We start from the raw sequence: 16313 nt of genomic DNA, 5'->3' as shown, positions 1-16313 counted from the left end.
GAACAAAAAGCACCACTTGGGACATCTCCAGCGCTGGTCTGGAGCCATCCTGAGCAGCCCCTGAGGCGAGGAAGGCCCTGCTCGGCCCACTGCGAAGGCCGCATGGCCCTCACCACTGGCCGCCATGCGTGTGAGGAAAGGAGCGACAACAGCACGTCCTAGAGGCGTCGTTCATTCCGCACAGCTCTGGTGGGCTGCGGGCACGCTATGGCCGAGGACTTCTGCCAGTCTCCTCTGGCAGCCCAGCTGTGCCTATTCATCATCTTCTGCTTCATGGGTATTTTAATCCGGCGGGCGGCGGGAACCTAGACTTTCGCGAGTACTAGGAATGTTATGTAAAGAGAAATCTCACTGTTTCCACTGTGAAATTTTGCCTCAGGCAACTTATGAATGTTCCAGGGAAGACATTCACTATTTTCAGCAGAACAGCTGACAGATCCATCTGCGGCTCTTGGTGATATTGGGTGCAATTTTTGAGTGTCTCACTAACATATGCTCCCAGTGAGAAGGCGAGCTTCCCTGTGCAGCGGTTATAAAGGAAGGGAGCACAATAAGCTTTTGTTCTAATTTCAAAATTTTAGGATAAATAATGTTTGAAATACCTCAGTACCAATAAGCACGATGTTTGGAGGAGCTGGTTTTATACAGTTACAATGAGTTTCTCAAGAAATATAGATGCTCAAGAGGAAAATTTCAGGAACACTTTGTATAATTCTTTTACTTTAGAAAACTTAGCAATTATTTTATCTGGAAAAATACCCACGAATTTCAACTGTTCCACAGTTATAGGAGGGAAAACTTTTCATTTTATACTTTTTTCAACAACAAAAATGAAGATTCAAATCCATTGCAATACTCTGTGAAAGTCACAATGGTAATGTTTTCAGGTAAATGTTTTTAATGAATAAGTAAAAATGCTTCCTTTTGCTATTCCAGAAAGAAACATTTCAATCTGAAACTTATTTTTACCGTACTAAAATCAGTTTTGAAGATCACGTGTTTAATTTGGATTTGAATTACATGGGATAGCAGAATCCAAATTGAATGTCTTTAGACATCTGAATTGAATGTTCCCTTACATTTTGATTAGCCAAAGAACCAAGTTTCTCTCATTTTGAAACAAATTTCCTCTAATTTTTCAGAATGACTCTGAAATAAAAAGGAGCCATACACATAGGTGTTGCCAGAAATTTATGGGCCAGGGGAATTTTGAGTCTGCTCTGCCATGAATACATTAAACAGAATGATTAGGATCCTGCTGTATGGAAAGGCCCAATATAAATTTACCTGCACGATAGCTGCAAAGGCACCTGCAATATAATCATAGACACAATGATGCACAAAGGTTTAGCTGCCAAGCAATCTCAGTTACTAGATGTCCTCACAGATGGGGAACGAAGGGTACAACTTATGTTTAATCCATACGGGAAGACATCCCCATGCCTGAAGGAAAACCCCAAAGCAGGCAGACATTTTACACACTCTCTGCCAGGTTAATAAAACAAATATTGACACCATTTGTTTCATCTTCAGCACTATTATTTTGGTCCGTTTGGCCTATATCAGAAACCACAGACCAAGAAGTTGACACACTGGATGGTCTCTTCTCCTTATGTTATTCAGCCTTATTAGAGCAAGAAGAAACAAAGGGAAAAAATATCCCACTGAAACTCAAGTCTGGCCACAGCCAGCCTCTCCTGAACTGCTGCGGTGGCTTTCATCTTACTGTGAATGTCATGCCACTCCTGGGGGAAGAGATGGTGGCAGAGCAACAGCAAAAAAAAAAAAAATAAATAAAATTACACACAACTGTGTTGAACGGTGCCAAATCTGTCCCTCCCAGTGCTGGTTAAAGAGGCAAAGTTTCTCAGGCTTCCCTGTAAGGTCACAGCTGGTACTTCGATGAATTTTCTTATTACATGGGAACGAGGCAGAGGTTCATAGAGAGAGACAGATGGTGAGGAGCAATGTTATTTATCCTAATGTGCATGTGAGACAAAGAGCTTTTTGGCATACCTCTTGAGCTGAGTCTGAGGGCAGCCAATCCACGCCAAGTGTTTTAATCTCTCTACTTTTTATTCCTTCCCTTGGCAAGTCCAGCCCTACTTGTCCTCAGTGTTTACATGAATCACACTAGATGTTTTCTGAGATTTAGGCTCTGATGAGCAATTAGGCAAAAACAAGAGCAACAAACATGCCAACCCCAGCCAAACTTGCCCACTGCCATGCAATTGCACCCGCGTGGGCCACCTTCTCTGCCTAACGAATCATGATAGCAAGTGGAAATAAGCAGTTCTGAGGAGATAGCTTCAGGATTTGAGTTGTAGACATACTTACTAATCACACCAAAAATGCAAATTGTGGCTGCAGCTTTCAGGTGGGAAGGGTAAGGGAATCTTCTTGTTAGAGGGAGGGGGAATAGTAATCAAGGCGCAAGACAAGACATCAACTGTGGGAACGGAGAATCGGCAACAAGAAGGAAAAAATGTTGGTTGCATATTGGTTTGAGTGTAGCTTAAAATATGAGGGAGGGGAAGACTTTGATCTCTGTGGAACAATGCTGTTGCTGGGAGGACCCTGCTCATTGCAACTGAATTATTCTTGGATTTAAGCAGCGATACAAAGGAGAATCTGCTTGCCTGAGTCCAACCTCCTTATCTTGCTGCAAATGTCAAAATTCAGATAGCCATCATAGTAGAAACACATCTGGAGTTAATGCTAAAATCATGTGAGCAGGGACTTCCAGGAAAGACCTCGCAGAAGCAGAGGCAGTACTTACAGGAGAAGATAAGATATGGCTCCATCACATGGCAATTGCTCATTCAGACCACCTGCCAGGGAAGCAAGCTCTTCAGTGAGGCAAATAACTATTTAAGACCAGGCTGGCTAGGGGGAAACCAATCCCACCTTCTAGAAGTATGATAGACAAACCTGTAAAGAGAGTGCCTTAATCTGGCATTGAAATGGTGGAAGGAGGAGGAGCTGGATAGGAAATTAGCAAGCTGAAGTGAGAAGATGAAGGCAATTGCTCTTCTATGGTATTTTTAGCTTGTGGTTCTTTAGGTAGGAGGTAAACAGAAAGGCAGATCATGATTTGCAGCTTACATAGAGTGCTGAGCTGCTCCTAACTGAACTCCACTGCAAAAGGAGAGAAGATAAGAGGATAACACAGCCCTCTTTTTTTCTTTTAATATCACTCTAAAATAGTTCCACTTTAATGCCTCACCTCACTGGAGCACACAATATCATATTCACTTTACCACCAATTAATTAAATTGAACCAGGTTCTACTTAGATGTAACTACAGAACTTTCTTCCAAACAAATCAAACAAGATTTAATATCTTGGAAATGCGACAGATTGACAGCACAGGAACTTAAAAGCCTACGTAAAAAAAAACCACAACTTGTGATCTATCCTGTACAAGTTCTATTAAAGCACAGACAATTACCTGTATGATGAGAACCCAGAGTAGATTTTTGACCAGTGTAAATTTTTATAGTCTCAGCAAAGAGGTTCTAGATCTCAGACTTTGTGGCTTTTCAGCCTTTCGTAAATTGCTCTGCCTGCAGTTGGTGCAACACAGACCTGGCAATCCCACTTGTCCTTCCTGAGCAAAATACCATCACGCGTGCTCAGCTACAGTGGACATGACTTGCTGACACGGGAAACCGAGGAACAGGGTACTTCCTGGAGCAAGGCTTATGCAAACCCATCGGCACTGACAGGTCACTACCAATCTACAGAGAGTGGTCTACTAGTAATAACTCCAGATTAATAGATACCATGTCACTCAGATCTAGGTACACAGCAACCCCTCCAGCACAGATATTCCCGTGACTTGCAATTAAAATGAGACAAGGCAATACTTATGCATGCACCCAGGTATGTTTAAAATAAAAATTAAAAATGCTTGAAAAAACTCTTGTGTTTACTATTTACTTGTGATTTTTGTATCAACCACTAAGAAGGAGGAAAATAACATTTCATTTGGCACTGTTTTGGTTTCCGTCATGTTTGTAAGCAACTCCCACTGCCTCCACTACAAAAGACATCACAACTTCTTCTGGATGTCCCACAACACAGCATGGCCAGTTTCCACCTCCCACTGCAACATGTGGGAACGTCCCTATTGACTTCAGTGGGAAATAGGAGCAATCAGCACCTCAGAAAACTAATTAATTTCCATGAGTTGCCTAGGCTCACTCATCCCACATCAGGAGCACAAGTTTATTGGCACTGACTTTAAAATTCAAAGGGCCTCTCCTACCTCTTGATATAATTTAAGCTAAGATCTCCTGCAGCCAAGTGCTTCAGGACTGGAGGGTCTCTGAAGTTTATGAGGTTGCTAACAGGTTTACAGCTAGACTCTTTCTTCGGCACCTTGCTGGAACAGCTCCCAGGTTGTGCTGCAGCAAACCAGGGCGCTGGATTCCTGGTAGCACACCATCCCTGCAAACCCACGGTACAGCCATAAGGGTTCTTGTCTTTGAGGGTCTTTGGCCAAGAAAGATAAATGCAGCGGTCCGGCTGTACGCACAAGTCATCCTGACATAATGGCTTTCTTGGGCAGGATTTAAGGACTCAGATTTTCCAGGTAAGTTCATGTTTATGTACCTATCTTAGAGAACATTTTCACCGGATAACATTAAGGAAAGCTGAATTTGAAGGTTGTAAGGCTGCTTATTGTATTCTGAAATACCCCATACTTCTGCCAAGAACCAGTTTCCTAAACCTCACTGAACACAAGCACTGTATTTCTAGTTCACGTTTTCAGAGTTTCACCTTGATTTTTTTTTACCTTTTGTACCACGGCATAGTTGCAATAATAATGACACCAGCAACAGAAGTCTGCTAATACACTCCATACTAAATAACTATCAGAAAAAATCCCACAGCGAGCTGAATTGGCATTCATTATTCTAGTTGTTTCATATCTTTAAATGATTCCGGTAAATCGATAAGGCTCTGCAAAGTGGCTGTTGTCTGCTGATTTCTAACTCTAGTCAGTGGCATCCACTCTTTAGTGCACCACACACTTGCTGTGTAGCCATTAGATGAAAGCACTATCACCTGTCAAACAAACTGCTAGAACTGTGATAAATTAATGATCAAATAGTACAGTCTGATGTACAGTAGCAGTGCCGAGGCTACTTACAACCAGGCCTCATGCTTTAAAAATGTAGCTGACATTAAAAAAAAATCAGCCATTAAAGAAAAATGTCACACAGCTTTTCAAAAAAATATCTATTTAAAAAATGACCACATACTGCTATGCCAGGATATTTTTTTTCCCTAAAAAAAAAAAAAAAAAAAAAAAAAAAAAAAAGTAGTAAATGTACTGTAAAACCGTTCTGTGTACTATGGATTTTCAAGGCAGGCAACAACACGCAGAAAAGCAGAGAGGATGTCTGTGTTTTTTTGGTAAGTAGCGCTGTGTACAAATCTGTTCCTCAGAGGAATCCTCTGGTGTGTCATGGACAGAACTCTTGTTTGCAAGGGAAATGTCCTGAGTTCTTTTTTTCCCCTGTAATGCTTTTGATTTTTGACATCATGGGTAAAATATTTCAAGGGAGCTCCATATCGCTTCTAAATATAAACAATACAAACTAAGCCTCTGCTTTTGAAGCACTTGACATCCTTTGAGCTTTGAATTTCAACTCCTAATAACTCTTGATGCTCACTGCATTAATGTATAAAGTCCTTTTTGTGAGCTAGAAATGGTTCCTCGTGTCCCTCCTGCCATTGGCTTTATGAGCTTAATTTATTCTTTTTAATATAAAATCTCATTACCTGAACATGACACCACCACTTCCATTTTATCTTTGATATAAGAACAGAGAGAAACCAAAATCAAACCCTTAAAGTCTGTAATCATCCCTCACTTTCTCTTGCTTTTCAAATTTCTAAACAAAATTAAGTAAAAATACCTTCCAGGGCACACTAAGAAATGTAAAGAGTGAAGAAAAAAAATTACTTTATAGTGAACTAACAAGGGACATAATTACTTACACAAGCAGCATATCTTCTTCTTGATGATATTCCTTCATGTTTATTTTGCTATATTTGTGAAAGTTGAGGAGTGCTTAGGAAGAATGGAAAGCTTGATCTGTTGAAGCAGGTCCTGAGCAGAGTTGCTCAACCTTTGGCAAAGCAGATATATTTTCCAAACTTTAAACTTCCCATCGGACACTTAAAAATGCATATCAATGGATTTCTTTTTTCTTTAATAAACTGAAACAATTAAAAAAAAGCCACCTCTGAGAGAACCCGAAGTGACTGAAGATTAAGTTAGGCCTTCCCAAGTTCTGATTTTAACAGAAAACCGGAGTGATCACTGTATTAGCACATGAAAGTACCACATCCACGCACTAATGGCAGTTCCTTTACGTTATTGTTGTTGGAGATGTGACTTAAGCATTAACTTAAATAATGAATTTGTCAGGGATCAAACTCCATGATCTAATTATGTCTTACGGCTTTCACCAAGTCTTTTGAGGCAGCTGGTTGTACAGAGGAGGGCTCTTTCGCAAGGAACATGTTTTTCACCAGAATCCACATCCCGTACCCTGCAGGATCTTTGCTTTCTGTCCATTTACGTGGAAATCTTCCGCTAACAAATAAAGGTTTATATCCCCCAGAAATCCATTTTAACTGTGAAGTGTCAACTACTCCCTCAGAGAACCTAACACTTGTAAATATTTTAACTCCTGGGCTGTGTTTTTCCCTCTGATACCAACAATAATCAGGAGTGTGTTCATCTGAAGCTGCCATGCTGCATCTATTGCTGGCAGCATCACACAGAATGACTGAGAAATCCACACACATGGTTCATGCTGCTGAAGCTTAATTTCGTGTTAATCCCATTCCCTACTCAAGACTAACTCCATAAATTGGGATTAAACTGTTTTAAAACAAGACTTCAGACGTTTCATGCGTCAGCACCAGGAACCTGCATTTTGCTCGCTCCCCAGTGGAAGAACAGACAAATCCCACGGAAAATAAAAGGCGTGCAAACGCATGAGAGAAAATTAGGCTCCAAGAACTCACTATCCAATTGCACTGGGAAAAGAAGGAAGCTTGTTAAGGGGGATGAGAAATTGATACACTGTTGAATATAGATTGGATACATTGATTCTGATGTGCAGATATACACTACAATGATCATATGAAAGAGTACAACACTTGGGAATCAAACCATCTTAGATCACTTGGGCTCATTTTGTCATTTATTCTTTGTTTACTTTTACAGTATTACTAAGTACTCTTACATTTAATTAAGCACACCCACAACGTTTCTTCAATTAGATAAATAATGCAGTTGCTTCCTCTATCACGTAAGGATGGAGAAAATAAGATAATGTAATATTTATTTTTATTCTGCTTTTCTCAGTCAGACACTTTACATCAAAACACACACAGCTGGAAGGTCCATCATTAGTATCTCCAACCTATATGGATGCTAAAAGCAGCAAATACCTCATTAACTACCTAACTGTGATGATGTTTGTGTTAAAAATTTTGGCAGAACAGGTAAGGGCAGATTGAAAGCAGCTTTAGAAAAATGTCTCATTAGCAGACTCTGCAGTGATGAAATCCTTCAAGATAAATACTGCAGATAGTAAAAGCCAGTTCAAACCACTGATGTGAAACTCTTACAGCAGGCTGATGGCTTTTTAAATAAGTAGCAATTAGTCTGAAATAATCCATTTATCTCCTCGGCAAGTGACCGAAATAAAGAGAAATTAGATAAAACTACACGCAGAGAAACAACTAAGTGATAACGGGAACGCAATCAGATAGTACTGAACAAAAATTACAAAGGCAGGGCAATAATATATAGTTCATTTGCTTATTGGAGGCTTTGATTCATTCCCTGTGGTAATTGTAAAATTTAATAATATCTGTATACTTACAGTGTTCTGAGAAAAGCACTACCATTACACATTGTTATCCCTGTAGGTTGGATGACAAACGCCTGGGGCAATACTACCATCAAAGCATGTGACATAGCCAACATGGATCTTCTAATCTTCATAGGGACGACAACTGTCACTTTTAAAGTGCATTGCAAATGAAGAGGGCATAAGAAAGGAAACTTCTCATTTTTTTTGGATGTTAGTAGTAAGAACTCTTTAGGGCTATACTGTACTTTAAAACTGCAGTAGCGAAACCCAGGTAATTCACTTGAACAGCTGTATAGATTTCTTAATGCTTAAAAAGTGCTGTCCAGGCTGGGAATAACCATCTGTTCCTTCGAGAACTCATACTCTCTTAGCTAATATATACAGCTAATACACTGTACGGCTTAGACGTGAAAAATAGATCAATGACTGCCAAAGGAAGGTATGTGCTATTCCAGCAAACAGCTCTGTTTAAAACTTTGTGTGGGGGGTTGTTTTTTTGTTTTCTCCCGATGGCAACTAATATTTTTTAGGCTCTGCAAATTAAATGAAGAAGCAGCGGTGTGTTGATTTCCATTAACATTTTTTTTTTGCTCATGTAATTTTAAGCACTAGCTCCTGTCTGGTTCCCTTAGCTTCCTGGTGCTACAGAGCGTGGCCCAGACGGCGCGCATCACCCACCCCGGTAGTTCGAATAGGATTGTCACTTTAATGTTCAACATGGAGTTTTCTTCTTAACATTTTTTCTCATTATAGCAAGACTCAGTAGTGTGAGACACCTTTTGTTATGTATGTATGAACAAAAGCAGTCAGAACAGATTTGGTGTACTGGGCAAGGGAACCAGAAGTTGACAACAGTTAATAGATAAGGTACTCTGTACTGGATTTAATCTTCTCTTAAATGTTGTTTTCCTGGGACTGCATAACACATTGGTCAGACAGATGAGTGCCAGATGCTTTCAGAACAAAAAGCTAGCACAATCTAAATTAAAAAAACAACAACAACAACCAACAAAATGCAAACAAACCAAAAACAAACCCAAACCATAACACCTCTCCCCTCAAACCATGATTTCAAGACATGTTTTATTCTAAGACCTCCCAAAATAACTGTCTGGCAGTTTCCCATAGCAGCTATAATTGCATAGCTATAGAATTCGTCAGAGTCTGTGAGCCATTTTTGATGTGACCAGAGCAGTGAAACTAGTCCAGGAAAGAGGGAGACACTGACTAGAGCAGTTAATGACACCTGAAAACACAGCCTGCTTTGCTTCCATCAAGTGGCACTAGAATCAGCAGTCAAATCTACATCCAGCAACCTCATGTCTGAGCAGAGCCGCTGCCTTCTGCCGTCAAAAAACACCAGATAGTAACAAAAAATAAATATCCTCACGGAATGCTTTAAATTTATAGATAGAATTTAATGCAGTCTGCATTTCATTATTTTTAACCCAGACTGGATTCACTTGAATGAAGTGAGCAGATTATGATCATTTTAGAGTGAAATGCCTGAAAACAGGAAAGTTATATAAAAGAGCTTCCCCCAAATTCTTGCATCTAAAGCTCACATTTTTAAGCTGATGTATTGTTTTAAAAAAGAATTTCACATGAAGATGCCAGTTGCATCTGGCGTGGAGGTGGGAGACTGCTATCTGGGATTAAGAGAGCGCAGCAGCTCCGTATTCAAGCCCAGCAACTGTGGCTGAACTCAGACTTGCCTGTCAGGTTGCTGCCCACTGGCACTCACCAACCTGGGAAGGTTCAGATCCCCAGAGCACAGGAAATGAACAGGCTTTTCCAACCAGCTGAAGCCAGTATTTCTGGGAAGCTGCAGTAGAGGCACTGACAGATGCCATGCAGGGTGTCAGCAGTGGATGCTTTTCACTGCCCCAGGGTCAGGGTATTTACGCCTGGATACATCCAGGAGGGCAGCACAGGCACCAGGGACTGCTGGCAGGGAGAAATCACAGACCAGAATGAAGGCACGTTGCCATACCCCTGCTCACTGCCTGACCACAGTTTACATGTGGGAGAACGTGTACATATACCTGATATATATGCATGTTCATTCATATACGTATATATGGATAGAGAAATGATGCTAATATGATTTACCTCCAGGACAGACTCCAAGCACACCTGGACTTCAGCCTGTTTAGCTGCGCAGATTAAGCTGTGCATGGCTAAGCTCTCACTAATCAAACACAGTCCTGCTTTTCCAGTGCCTGAACTAGAGAGCACCAAAAGTTACTACAAAGGAAGCCTCCTATTACACCTACACTGTAGCCAATTGTCACCACTTTGTTTCAAATCTTACAATTCTGAAAGCCATTATTTATATCGCTACTCCTTATATATTTAAGACTGGAGGAAAATCTGTTGAAGACAGATACACATTTTATGAGCACTTTTAGTCAGTCATCCCAGCCCTTTGCTGCTGAGGTCCTGAGGTACAACTCTTAAATTGTAATTGAGTAATTGGATCGCCTTAAGGTTCACTCAGGGACACAGTTGCCAAAAAGTAGATTCAAATATCAACAAATTATATCTGCAAATAAACCTGGGATTTCAAGCCACTGCCCATGAGCCTTCTCTGACGTCTTCTCCCTGGCTGCAGTTTTGTGTTTCCCAGTCACTGTGAGGCTGAGGTTTTAGACTTTGCTTAAATTAGAATAATTGTCTTCAAAAGCTGTTCTGGTGACCTACTCCAGCATCTGCCACTCTTCCAGCGGGAAGCATCTTGCACTGATAGAAAATGTATAAGGTATCTGATCTGGGAGTGAAATCAGGTAAATATTCACAATTTTACTTTAAGCAAAGTCAGTCTTTTTGGCTTTCCACATATCAAGCAGCCAGGGCATGTATTTTCTGATATTTCAACATCTTTTTAAAGAATGCCACAGTGAACTCAACATCCTTACAACGGAGTTGATCATCCTGGTGGCATACGTATACTCTTCAATCACCTACTGAAGTATTTGACAGAGCTACCTGAAGATTTCGCCCTCAACTTTGACCGGTGTAAAGCAAACACCATCAAAAATTCCAGCGCAGCATTTGAATTGCTGAGTGCAGGGCTCGTGTTTGGTCAGCAGCCTTTGACAAACACACGTTGCAAAGATCTCTCACTGACTCTTGGGCACCGTTCTGAAGCGTGCCTGGTGCAGCCTGGTGCCCTCAGCCAGGAGCAGTGCTGTGCCTGCTCACCTGCCCTGCCCCGGCGCACAGACAATGGCAACGCATTGTTCGCTCCCCAAACCTCCCGCGCAGCACTCTGCCCAGATGTAGGAGGGTAACTTGATCCCAATTAATGAAAGTGACTGGGTCAGCCTGTCACCTCCCATGCTCTTTATGTGCTGTTCAGACATCTATATGCTTATTAAAACCTCAGGCACTCTACATAAGCTCTGCCTTGAAACCGGTTGCCAGAGGCATCACTGCTCAGAACCTGTCTACAGGTTTCTTGGTTTCAGATCTGACATCACACGAACCTCTCTTATCCACCTTGGCAGCGCGCAGGAGATGAAAAGCAGCCCCGTCCTCACAGAACAATGCTCGCAAAGAGGATGGAGGTGCACAATAACAAACACTTCACTGCTGTTGTTCTGCACAGATGTACCCTACTGCTCCGAGGTTAGAAAGTGCCGACAATGCTTCACAAACCTCTCCTATTACTTTTATCGGTCTGAGTAGGGAACTTTTTACTGGGAGCTTTTTGCCCAACTCATTGTCTCTATACTGTTCAAGGCAAAGCTGGAGCGCAAGTGGTAAAAACAAATGATTTCAGGAAAAAATTAATTTCTGAAGAATTCTTGTCCTGCGGGTTCTTTGATGATTACTGTTGGGATACGACCAGCACCACTCACTTGGCACCACTTTTGCTCCATTACAGGACTGGTTACTATCACTCTTTGTTACACAGTGTGCACTGGTGGTCAGAACCTGACCCTGGATACCTGGAGGAGTGAGATGGCTTTGACACGAAGAAGAAAGAGCCTTCAGGTGTCTGCCTTCCTACCGCTGGCTCCAGCCATTTGCACTCAGAGCTGCTCCATACCCAAAAACCCACACCATGCAGCCCAAAGCCTCTTCCCCTGCCCGATGGATCCTCAGTACAGGGTGCCACCCACACCTTTAGCTAACTCAGCAGAGTCAAAAAGCAGCTTCCTAAAGTACTGCTGCTGGAACCTGTTCCTGCTGCTTCCAGCCTGGGGCCAGTCCATCTTCAAGAGATTAAGCTCTTTTTATTTATATGGCACACAGCGTAACGTTCAGGTTAGGCACATAAGAAGAACAAATGGTCTCTTAAAAAGGCTTTGAACTTTATTTCTTCTTCAAAGTTTGGCTCTTGGAGGAAGTGGTTTAATAACTAAACTTGCCAGCACAGGCAGGAAATAGTATTTCCTATGGACATCCTGGCACCAAAATGAGATTGCAGCAGGAAGAGTTTCTGATTTCCTTTAAAAAAATGCATTGGGCTGGGAAGAGAAACGCATTGCCTTCGAAGGGAGCTCGCTCATTTGGGCTTTCAATTGCTGCTTCAGAGAAGGAGTTTGGATCTACTCCGAGCTCAAAATCAAAGGGACAGAGCTCTTACCAGCACCGAGCGATAGGGACGGCTGGAGCTCCCCAGCTTTAACAAGAACCTGTGTTTATTATTATTATCAGAATTTCCTTTTCTTTTGCAGGCTTATTCACAGACTGGCTAATGGGTTTCCATAAATACTAACAAGTGCTGCCTTAAGGCTTTGTTGTACTGCACAGCATTAAGCAACAACAATAGTGAACAGCTGCTCCTGAATAGTTGCACAGTTAATTACACCATATACCTGCAGTCTGTCTCCCTGCCATACAATAAGAGAGCTATTGCACACGTACCGTCCATACGACAATGGAAGATATTCAAGCCAGCCCAACACATTCCAAGCAAAACAAATGGGAACCAGACTCAGATGCTCAGACTGCCCGTGCTGCAGGAGACATGAAAAGCAAAACAAATTAATGTTACAGCTATAACATTATCATCATAACAGAAGAAGTTTGCATGTATTCTTTCATTTGTGTGCATATCTTTAAAATAAGCATTAGATGGTCTAACATCTGGTTTGTCCAAGAAGTTTGTCAGGTATTTCACAGATGTGTAATACTTTTATTTTTACAATCTGGAATAATCAGAGTCTGGCATACAAAGAAATAGTTTTATAATCGCGTTCTGCACCCAAATACGTCCCAAACTCCAAGATATGCACATGAAACATTTAAATTAAGAAATAACTCTAGGATGATAAAACCTATACTTATAAGTGCTTTATATTGCAATTTATAACAGGCACATTTGCTCAGATCTTGGCTTTCTTTAATAACTTTTCAATTCTTAAGCCCAGCTGGAAGCCTAAAAATAGGCAATAGAAAATTGGCTTGTTTTGTTTAAGGCAATTGAAAGGATACCATGTTAGTCTTACCACAGCCAGGTTAGAGCAGTTCTGCAAGTCTCCAGAAGAAAGACTGTGCAGAATTTACAACGTACATGTTGGCAACAAATGCAGCCATTTTATGGGCGATTCAAAACGGCAACGCATCTCGTCTCTGCTGCTCCCACTCCTGACCAGGATTCCCTCCACCTCTCCCACAGGCCCTCTGACCGCAGCCTGCTCCCTGCCTCTGCCCTGCTGCTGTTACTGTCCCACCACGGGAGCACCTGGTGAGGGAACAAAGGCCAACGGATGGCAGCAGTCGGCTGGAGGAGGATGACCACAGCCCCTGGCAGAAGGCTAGGTCTGCCCCGACGACTTGCAGCCCAGCTCCTGCAGCGGCTCACTGCGCAAGGTTAGGAAATGAAAGCCATTTCACCTTCATGGGCCTCAGTTCCCAGGCACTCAGTATAATGCTGATTATATTGGTCCTCATAGAGGCCTTTACAAAGAGATGCTTTGTAACCTCCGCGTAAGACCTAGCTGACAGAGTACTTTTCTTTTTCGGAACATACAACACCGCAGTATTGTAGGAGAATAAACAAAAATAAAATAAAAAGATCACCGTCTATTCAAATTCCTGAGATAAAAATAATCTAATTGCCCAAGTCATTCCTCTGAAACCCAAACTGTGAAATAACTTCCTTGCCATCAGACAGTAAAGTTAAATTCAAACAGCTGTCTGGTTTTCAGAAGAATTTGTTATAACAAAAGCAAAGCACAAATGCTCAGGGGTTGGCCCTATGAGGCGCCGACACCAGGTGAAACAAGTATCCTCAAGGTGGGACGTGACCGCAGCCCAATTTGAAGAAGCATTTAGGTAATTAGGGATGTAGATGGTTATTCTGGAAATCACGGCTCCCTCACCTGCCCCAGGCACCCCTTGCCTTGGCAGCCTGCAGGCTGGGCCAGGCCATGCACAGAAGCCCACCGCGGTGGTCGTGCCATGGGGCTGGTGGGAGGCAAGTGCCGCTATGGGGCTGTGAACTTTTCCCCGGCCTCGCTTTAATTCCAGGCTCTGTGGCTTTTCAGTGATTTTAAATTTTAGTTTGAATGCATATATAAACATACGCATGTGTACATACACACAGGAATATATAAACTCCACTGTGCTAAAATGAGGTCCTCTGCAGCTAAAAGGACCAAGGGACAAAAGTAGCTCTCATTTTGGTCTCTGCTAGAGGCCAAAAAGCCATCATCCTTCTGCTCAGCACCACTAAAAGCAGCTTAATGTCAGCGTGACAGGAGCAGAGTGCTGCTGCCTCAGGAGGTGTCTGCATTGCTCAGCTTTCCACTTCTGGGCACTGCAGAACCTGATGAGGAGCTAGAACTGCTTCCTCCTCAAGGCTCCTCGTGCTGCAAGCAGTGTGCAGCACAGTGCAGCTCTGCTGAAGACAGGAACATAAGAAAGAGTGGGATAATTCCTTCCTGGGTGGGATTTTGATCCCTCTAAACTGGATTTCCCTTTGCATTGAAAGCCCAAATTATTCCTTTCCACAAGATCCATGACCTACGTGGCACAGATGAGCACCTGTACTCAGTACTTGTGCAGAAATCGTAACTAGGAGTTTTTCTCGGGTTAGCATTGGTACAACCCCGTCTCCTCCAGACGAACAGGTGCTCGAGTGCAGTTCTGAGCCCGGTACAGGCTCACGGGCAGGAACAGAGAGGCACTAAATGAAGAACACATCCACAGGCACCTGAACCTCTCCTGTAATCAAATAAAAAACAAGAGTCCCTGGATAATGTAGTTGCATGCCACCAGCCTTTGTTTTCGCTTTCTTTTATGAAGCAGCAACTGCAACTACAACAGAGATCCCTCATTCTCTCCCTGCCTTGGCTGACAGTCAAACAGAGCAAAAAGAGAGAGAAATATCCATACACACAGCCTGATGCTGAATGAGACAAGGCATCTTGTTCCTGGTTCTTTGGGATAATCTAAGACACTGACAAATGACTGATGAAACAGTGGATTCAAAAAGCAAGTTGGAGCAGCTAAAGATGGCTGTCATCTCCTAACCAGCAACACTTGCTGTCTGATGCAAGCACACAGTGGCAAACGGAGAGCAAAGGAGATGCAGAGAAATTTCACCACTTGCATTGCATCTACTGGGCTGTGGTCCTCCAGTTAGAGGACAAATCGAGCCATAATTCTTCCAAAGGAGCCTGGACCCACACAATGCTGTAAGCACATCCCTCTCTCCAGTTCAAACGCAGCACCGTACACAATTAGTATACGAGCCTTTTTGCCCAACGGTACTGTAGAGACCAAGAGTACTACTGGGTTCAAAGCAGGATTAGACAAATCCATGCAGGATAAAGGCCCATCAGAGGATGAGCACTAACCACTGTTACCTGCAGGCTGCAGAACGTGCTGGGAGCAGCGCTACTTTGTACATGCTCTGTGTGTTACATCTTCCTGCAGGTCAGAACCGCAATGACTGAAAGCAAGGCGCTGCCATGGACACTGCCTGGCAGCTCTCACAGAAAGCAGAAAACAGAACATGGCTGTAACACCATGAACCGGAAAGTGAATACTGAGAGCAACAAAGGTGAAGAAGAGAAAGTAAAAATAAACCTAAAACAAACTTTGATCAGTAGAATAAAGTTGACTGTAAGAGCATTCCACCCCTCTCCTTCCACTTTTTATGCTTACATCTCCCCTTGGTCCTTGCTTCAAGGAGACAGAGGCTGGACCTGCCTTTCATACCACAGCTGGCAATGCAGCCTTAGAGGGATGGCTATCAAGAAAGCTGCCCTGAACCTGCATCTCCATCATAGCACCTAAAGCTGATCCTGCAAAATCACGAATCACTCCAGCTGCAGCCTATTGCTGCTTTGGTTTTTGGCTGTCTGAATCTCAACCTATGCTCACAGCAAATGAGCTGTCTGATAGAATGAGACTGTTCCTGGGGTGCTTTCTCCATGAATATTGGTT

General features: G+C 42.5%; 1 long non-coding RNA gene across 12 annotated transcripts in view; it reads right to left on the bottom strand.

Annotated features, from left to right (window-relative positions):
* LOC110404434 overlaps nt 1–16313 on the bottom strand; it is a 244144-nt gene that overhangs the window by 102140 nt on the left and 125691 nt on the right. For 7 of the 12 annotated variants that reach the window (XR_002442225.1, XR_002442228.1, XR_002442238.1 and 4 more), the window contains exon 1: nt 2780–2863. The exons of 2 other annotated variants lie outside the window; for them this stretch is intronic. This is a non-coding gene — a long non-coding RNA (uncharacterized LOC110404434). Of the gene's footprint in view, nt 1–2779; nt 2864–12782; nt 12869–16313 lie in introns of those variants that run through there. 3 more of the 12 variants (XR_002442229.1, XR_002442230.1, XR_002442235.1) reach the window with 2 other exon arrangements.

The sequence above is a fragment of the Numida meleagris genome, chromosome 10 (genome assembly GCF_002078875.1).
Source record: "Numida meleagris isolate 19003 breed g44 Domestic line chromosome 10, NumMel1.0, whole genome shotgun sequence".
NCBI lineage: Eukaryota > Metazoa > Chordata > Aves > Galliformes > Numididae > Numida > Numida meleagris.
This window is presented reverse-complemented; position numbering and strand designations above follow the sequence as displayed.